The following is a 7,293-nucleotide window of genomic DNA, read 5'->3' on the forward strand; positions in this document are numbered from 1 at the left end:
GCCTAATTCGTGTTCAAATTGCATTATACGTCATTTCGCCATTTTGAAAAAAATTTTTGCAAAAATTTTTCTTTTTTTTTCTTGTTAATGTGTTCTACATCATAAGTTCTACTAGGGAAACACAAAAAATTGGAAAATTTTTTTTTTTTTGCAAAAATTCAAGCATACCCTATTTCGCCTAATTCGTGTTCAAATTGCATTATACGTCATTTCGCCATTTTGAAAAAATTTTTGCAAAAATTTCAATTTTTTTTTTTGTTAATGTGTTCTACATCATAAGTTCTACTAGGAAAACACAAAAAAATTGGAAAATTTTTGCACATTTTTTGCAAAAAAAATTCAAGCATACCCTATTTCGCCTAATTCGTGTTCAAATTGCATTATACGTCATTTCGCCATTTTGAAAAAAATTTTTGCAAAAATTTCAATTTTTTTTTTTTTGTTAATGTGTTCTACATCATAAGTTCTACTAGGGAAACACAAAAAATTGGAAAATTTTTGCACTTTTTTGCAAAAAATTCAGCATACCCTATTTCGCCTAATTCGTGTTCAAATTGCATTATACGTCATTTCGCCATTTTGAAAAAAATTTTTGCAAAAATTTCAATTTTTTTCTTGTTAATGTGTTCTACATCATAAGTTCTACTAGGAAACACAAAAAAATTGGAAAATTTTTGCATTTTTTTTTGCAAAAAATTCAAGCATACCCTATTTCGCCTAATTCGTGTTCAAATTGCATTATACGTCATTTCGCCATTTTGAAAAAAATTTTTGCAAAAATTTCAATTTTTTTTCTTGTTAATGTGTTCTACATCATAAGTTCTACTAGGAAACACAAAAAAATTGGAAAATTTTTGCAAAAAATAAAAAAAAATTCAAGCATACCCTATTTCGCCTAATTCGTGTTCAAATTGCATTATACGTCATTTCGCCATTTTGAAAAAAATTTTTGCAAAATTTCAATTTTTTTTTTTCTTGTTAATGTGTTCTACATCATAAGTTCTACTAGGGAAACACAAAAAAATTTGAAAAAACATTTTTGCAAAAAATTCAAGCATACCCTATTTCGCCTAATTCGTGTTCAAATTGCATTATACGTCATTTCGCCATTTTGAAAAAAATTTTGCAAAAATTTCAATTTTTTTTTTTTGTTAATGTGTTCTACATCATAAGTTCTACTAGGAAACACAAAAAAATTGGAAAATTTTTGCACATTTTTGCAAAAATTCAAGCATACCCTATTTCGCCTAATTCGTGTTCAAATTGCATTATACGTCATTTCGCCATTTTGAAAAAAATTTTTGCAAAAATTTCAATTTTTTTCTTGTTAATGTGTTCTACATCATAAGTTCTACTAGGGAAACAAAAAAAAAATTGGAAAATTTTTGCACTTTTTTGCAAAAAATTCAAGCATACCCTATTTCGCCTAATTCGTGTTCAAATTGCATTATACGTCATTTCGCCATTTTGAAAAAAATTTTGCAAAAATTTCAATTTTTTTTTTCTTGTTAATGTGTTCTACATCATAAGTTCTACTAGGGAAACACAAAAAAATTGGAAAATTTTTGCACTTTTTTTGCAAAAATTCAAGCATACCCTATTTCGCCTAATTCGTGTTCAAATTGCATTATACGTCATTTCGCCATTTTGAAAAAATTTTTGCAAAAATTTCAATTTTTTTTTTCTTGTTAATGTGTTCTACATCATAAGTTCTACTAGGGAAACACAAAAAAATTCGAAAATTTTTGCACTTTTTTGCAAAAAATTCAAGCATACCCTATTTCGCCTAATTCGTGTTCAAATTGCATTATACGTCATTTCGCCATTTTGAAAAAATTTTTGCAAAAATTTCAATTTTTTTTTTCTTGTTAATGTGTTCTACATCATAAGTTCTACTAGGAAAACACAAAAAAATTGGAAAATTTTTGCACTTTTTTGCAAAAAAATTCAAGCATACCCTATTTCGCCTAATTCGTGTTCAAATTGCATTATACGTCATTTCGCCATTTTGAAAAAATTTTTGCAAAATTTCAATTTTTTTTTTTTCTTGTTAATGTGTTCTACATCATAAGTTCTACTAGGAAACACAAAAAATTGGAAAATTTTTGCACTTTTTTTAAAAAAATTCAAGCATACCCTATTTCGCCTAATTCGTGTTCAAATTGCATTATACGTCATTTCGCCATTTTGAAAAAAATTTTTGCAAAAATTTCAATTTTTTTTTCTTGTTAATGTGTTCTACATCATAAGTTCTACTAGGAAAACACAAAAAAATTGGAAAATTTTTGCACTTTTTTGCAAAAAATTCAAGCATACCCTATTTCGCCTAATTCGTGTTCAAATTGCATTATACGTCATTTCGCCATTTTGAAAAAATTTTTGCAAAAATTTCAATTTTTTTTTTCTTGTTAATGTGTTCTACATCTAAGTTCTACATTAGGGAAACACAAAAAATTGGAAAATTTTTGCACTTTTTTGCAAAAATTCAAGCATACCCTATTTCGCCTAATTCGTGTTCAAATTGCATTATACGTCATTTCGCCATTTTGAAATAAATTTTTGCAAAAATTTCATTTTTTTTTTTCTTGTTAATGTGTTCTACATCATAAGTTCTACTAGGAAACAAAAAAAATTGGAAAATTTTTGCACTTTTTTAAAAAATTCAAGCATACCCTATTTCGCCTAATTCGTGTTCAAATTGCATTATACGTCATTTCGCCATTTTGAAAAAAATTTTTGCAAAAATTTCAATTTTTTTTCTTGTTAATGTGTTCTACATCATAAGTTCTACTAGGGAAACACAAAAAAAAATTGGAAAATTTTTGCACTTTTTTGCAAAAAATTCAAGCATACCCTATTTCGCCTAATTCGTGTTCAAATTGCATTATACGTCATTTCGCCATTTTGAAAAAAATTTTTGCAAAAATTTCAATTTTTTTTTTCTTGTTAATGTGTTCTACATCATAAGTTCTACTAGGAAAACACAAAAAAATTGGAAAATTTTTGCACTTTTTTGCAAAAAATTCAAGCATACCCTATTTCGCCTAATTCGTGTTCAAATTGCATTATACGTCATTTCGCCATTTTTTTTAAAAAAATTTTTGCAAAAATTTCAATTTTTTTTTCTTGTTAATGTGTTCTACATCATAAGTTCTACTGGGGAAACACAAAAAAAATTGGAAAATTTTTGCACTTTTTTTGCAAAAAATTCAAGCATACCCTATTTCGCCTAATTCGTGTTCAAATTGCATTATACGTCATTTCGCCATTTTGAAAAAAATTTTTGCAAAAATTTCAATTTTTTTTCTTGTTAATGTGTTCTACATCATAAGTTCTACTAGGGAAACACAAAAAAATTGGAAAATTTTTGCACTTTTTTTGCAAAAAATTCAAGCATACCCTATTTCGCCTAATTCGTGTTCAAATTGCATTATACGTCATTTCGCCATTTTGAAAAAATTTTTGCAAAAATTTCAATTTTTTTTCTTGTTAATGTGTTTCTACATCATAAGTTCTACTAGGAAACAAAAAAATTGGAAAATTTTTGCACATTTTTGCAAAAAATTCAAGCATACCCTATTTCGCCTAATTCGTGTTCAAATTGCATTATACGTCATTTCGCCATTTTGAAAAAATTTTTTGCAAAAATTTCAATTTTTTTCTTGTTAATGTGTTCTACATCATAAGTTCTACTAGGAAACACAAAAAAAATTGGAAAATTTTTGCACTTTTTTGCAAAAAATTCAAGCATACCCTATTTCGCCTAATTCGTGTTCAAATTGCATTATACGTCATTTCGCCATTTTGAAAAAAATTTTGCAAAAATTTCAATTTTTTTTTTTTGTTAATGTGTTCTACATCATAAGTTCTACTAGGAAAACACAAAAAAATTGGAAAATTTTTGCACTTTTTTAAAAAAAAAAATTCAAGCATACCCTATTTCGCCTAATTCGTGTTCAAATTGCATTATACGTCATTTCGCCATTTTGAAAAAAAATTTTGCAAAAATTTCAATTTTTTTTTTCTTGTTAATGTGTTCTACATCATAAGTTCTACTAGGAAACACAAAAAAATTGGAAAATTTTTGCACTTTTTTGCAAAAAATTCAAGCATACCTTTTTTCGCCTAATTCGTGTTCAAATTGCATTATACGTCATTTCGCCATTTTGAAAAAAATTTTTGCAAAAATTTCAATTTTTTTCTTGTTAATGTGTTCTACATCATAAGTTCTACTAGTGAAACAAAAAAAAAATTGGAAAATTTTTGCACTTTTTTTGCAAAAAATTCAAGCATACCCTATTTCGCCTAATTCGTGTTCAAATTGCATTATACGTCATTTCGCCATTTTGAAAAAAATTTTTGCAAAATTTAAACTTTTTTTTTTTTTTGTTAATGTGTTCTACATCATAAGTTCTACTAGGAAACAGAAACAACATTGGAAAATCTTTTGCACTTGGTGCTAAAAATTCAAGCATACCCTATTTCGCCTAATTCGTGTTCAAATTGCATTATACGTCATTTCGCCATTTTGAAAAAATTTTTGCAAAAATTTCAATTTTTTTTTCTTGTTAATGTGTTCTACATCATAAGTTCTACTAGTAAAAATAAAAAAATTGGAAAATTTTTGCACTTTGCAAAAATTCAAGCATACCCTATTTCGCCTAATTCGTGTTCAAATTGCATTATACGTCATTTCGCCATTTTGATATAAATATTTGCAAAAATTTCAATTTTTTTTTTTCTTGTTAATGTGTTCTACATCATAAGTTCTACTAGGGAAACAAAAAAAAAATTGGAAAATTTTTGCACATTTTTGCTAAAAATTCAAGCATACCCTATTTCGCCTAATTCGTGTTCAAATTGCATTATACGTCATTTCGCCATTTTGAAAAAAATTTTTGCAAAAATTTCAATTTTTTTTTCTTGTTAATGTGTTCTACATCATAAGTTCTACTAGGAAAACACAAAAAAATTGGAAAATTTTTGCACTTTTTTGCAAAAAATTCAAGCATACCCTATTTCGCCTAATTCGTGTTCAAATTGCATTATACGTCATTTCGCCATTTTGAAATAAATTTTTGCAAAAATTTCAATTTTTTTTTTCTTGTTAATGTGTTCTACATCATAAGTTCTACTAGGAAACACAAAATTGGAAAATTTTTGCACTTTTTTAAAAAAAAAATTCAAGCATACCCTATTTCGCCTAATTCGTGTTCAAATTGCATTATACGTCATTTCGCCATTTTGAAAAAATTTTTGCAAAAATTTCAATTTTTTTTTTTTTAATGTGTTCTACATCATAAGTTCTACTAGGGAAACACAAAAAAATTGGAAAATTTTTGCACTTTTTTGCAAAAAATTCAAGCATACCCTATTTCGCCTAATTCGTGTTCAAATTGCATTATACGTCATTTCGCCATTTTGAAAAAAAATTTTGCAAAAATTTCAATTTTTTTTTTTCTTGTTAATGTGTTCTACATCATAAGTTCTACTAGGGAAACACAAAAAAAATTGGAAAATTTTTGCACTTTTTTGCAAAAAATTCAAGCATACCCTATTTCGCCTAATTCGTGTTCAAATTGCATTATACGTCATTTCGCCATTTTGAAAAAATTTTTGCAAAAATTTCAATTTTTTTTTCTTGTTAATGTGTTCTACATCATAAGTTCTACTAGGAAACACAAAAAATTGGAAAATTTTTTTTTTTTTTGCAAAAAAAAAATTCAAGCATACCCTATTTCGCCTAATTCGTGTTCAAATTGCATTATACGTCATTTCGCCATTTTGAAAAATTTTTGCAAAAATTTCATTTTTTTTTTTTCTTGTTAATGTGTTCTACATCATAAGTTCTACTAGGAAAACACAAAAAAATTGGAAAATTTTTGCACATTTTTGCAAAAATTCAAGCATACCCTATTTCGCCTAATTCGTGTTCAAATTGCATTATACGTCATTTCGCCATTTTGAAAAAAAATTTTGCAAAAATTTCAATTTTTTTTTTTTTGTTAATGTGTTCTACATCATAAGTTCTACTAGGGAAACACAAAAAAATTGGAAAATTTTTGCACTTTTTTGCAAAAAATTCAAGCATACCCTATTTCGCCTAATTCGTGTTCAAATTGCATTATACGTCATTTCGCCATTTTGAAAAAAAATTTTGCAAAAATTTCAATTTTTTTTCTTGTTAATGTGTTCTACATCATAAGTTCTACTAGGGAAAAAAAAAAAAATTGGAAAATTTTTGCACTTTTTGCAAAAAATTCAAGCATACCCTATTTCGCCTAATTCGTGTTCAAATTGCATTATACGTCATTTCGCCATTTTGAAAAAATTTTTGCAAAAATTTCAATTTTTTTTTCTTGTTAATGTGTTCTACATCATAAGTTCTACTAGGGAAACACAAAAAAAATTGGAAAATTTTTGCACTTTTTTGCAAAAAATTCAAGCATACCCTATTTCGCCTAATTCGTGTTCAAATTGCATTATACGTCATTTCGCCATTTTGAAAAAATTTTTGCAAAAATTTCAATTTTTTTTCTTGTTAATGTGTTCTACATCATAAGTTCTACTAGGGAAACACAAAAAAATTGGAAAATTTTTGCACTTTTTTGCAAAAATTCAAGCATACCCTATTTCGCCTAATTCGTGTTCAAATTGCATTATACGTCATTTCGCCATTTTGCATACAAAGGTATGCAAACATGTAAATTTTTTTTCTTGTTAATGTGTTCTACATCATAAGTTCTACTAGGGAAACACAAAAAATTGGAAAATTTTTTTTTTTTTTGCAAAAAATTCAAGCATACCCTATTTCGCCTAATTCGTGTTCAAATTGCATTATACGTCATTTCGCCATTTTGAAAAAAATTTTTGCAAAAATTTCAATTTTTTTTTTCTTGTTAATGTGTTCTACATCATAAGTTCTACTAGGAAACACAAAAAATTGGAAAATTTTTGCACTTTTTTGCAAAAATTCAAGCATACCCTATTTCGCCTAATTCGTGTTCAAATTGCATTATACGTCATTTCGCCATTTTGGAAAAAAAAATTTTTGCAAAAATTTCAATTTTTTTTCTTGTTAATGTGTTCTACATCATAAGTTCTACTAGGGAAACACAAAAAAATTGGAAAATTTTTGCACTTTTTTTTTAAAAAAAATTCAAGCATACCCTATTTCGCCTAATTCGTGTTCAAATTGCATTATACGTCATTTCGCCATTTTGAAAAAAAATTTTGCAAAAATTTCAATTTTTTTTCTTGTTAATGTGTTCTACATCATAAGTTCTACTAGGA

The sequence above is a fragment of the Amphiura filiformis genome, chromosome 19 (assembly GCF_039555335.1).
Source record: "Amphiura filiformis chromosome 19, Afil_fr2py, whole genome shotgun sequence".
NCBI lineage: Eukaryota > Metazoa > Echinodermata > Ophiuroidea > Amphilepidida > Amphiuridae > Amphiura > Amphiura filiformis.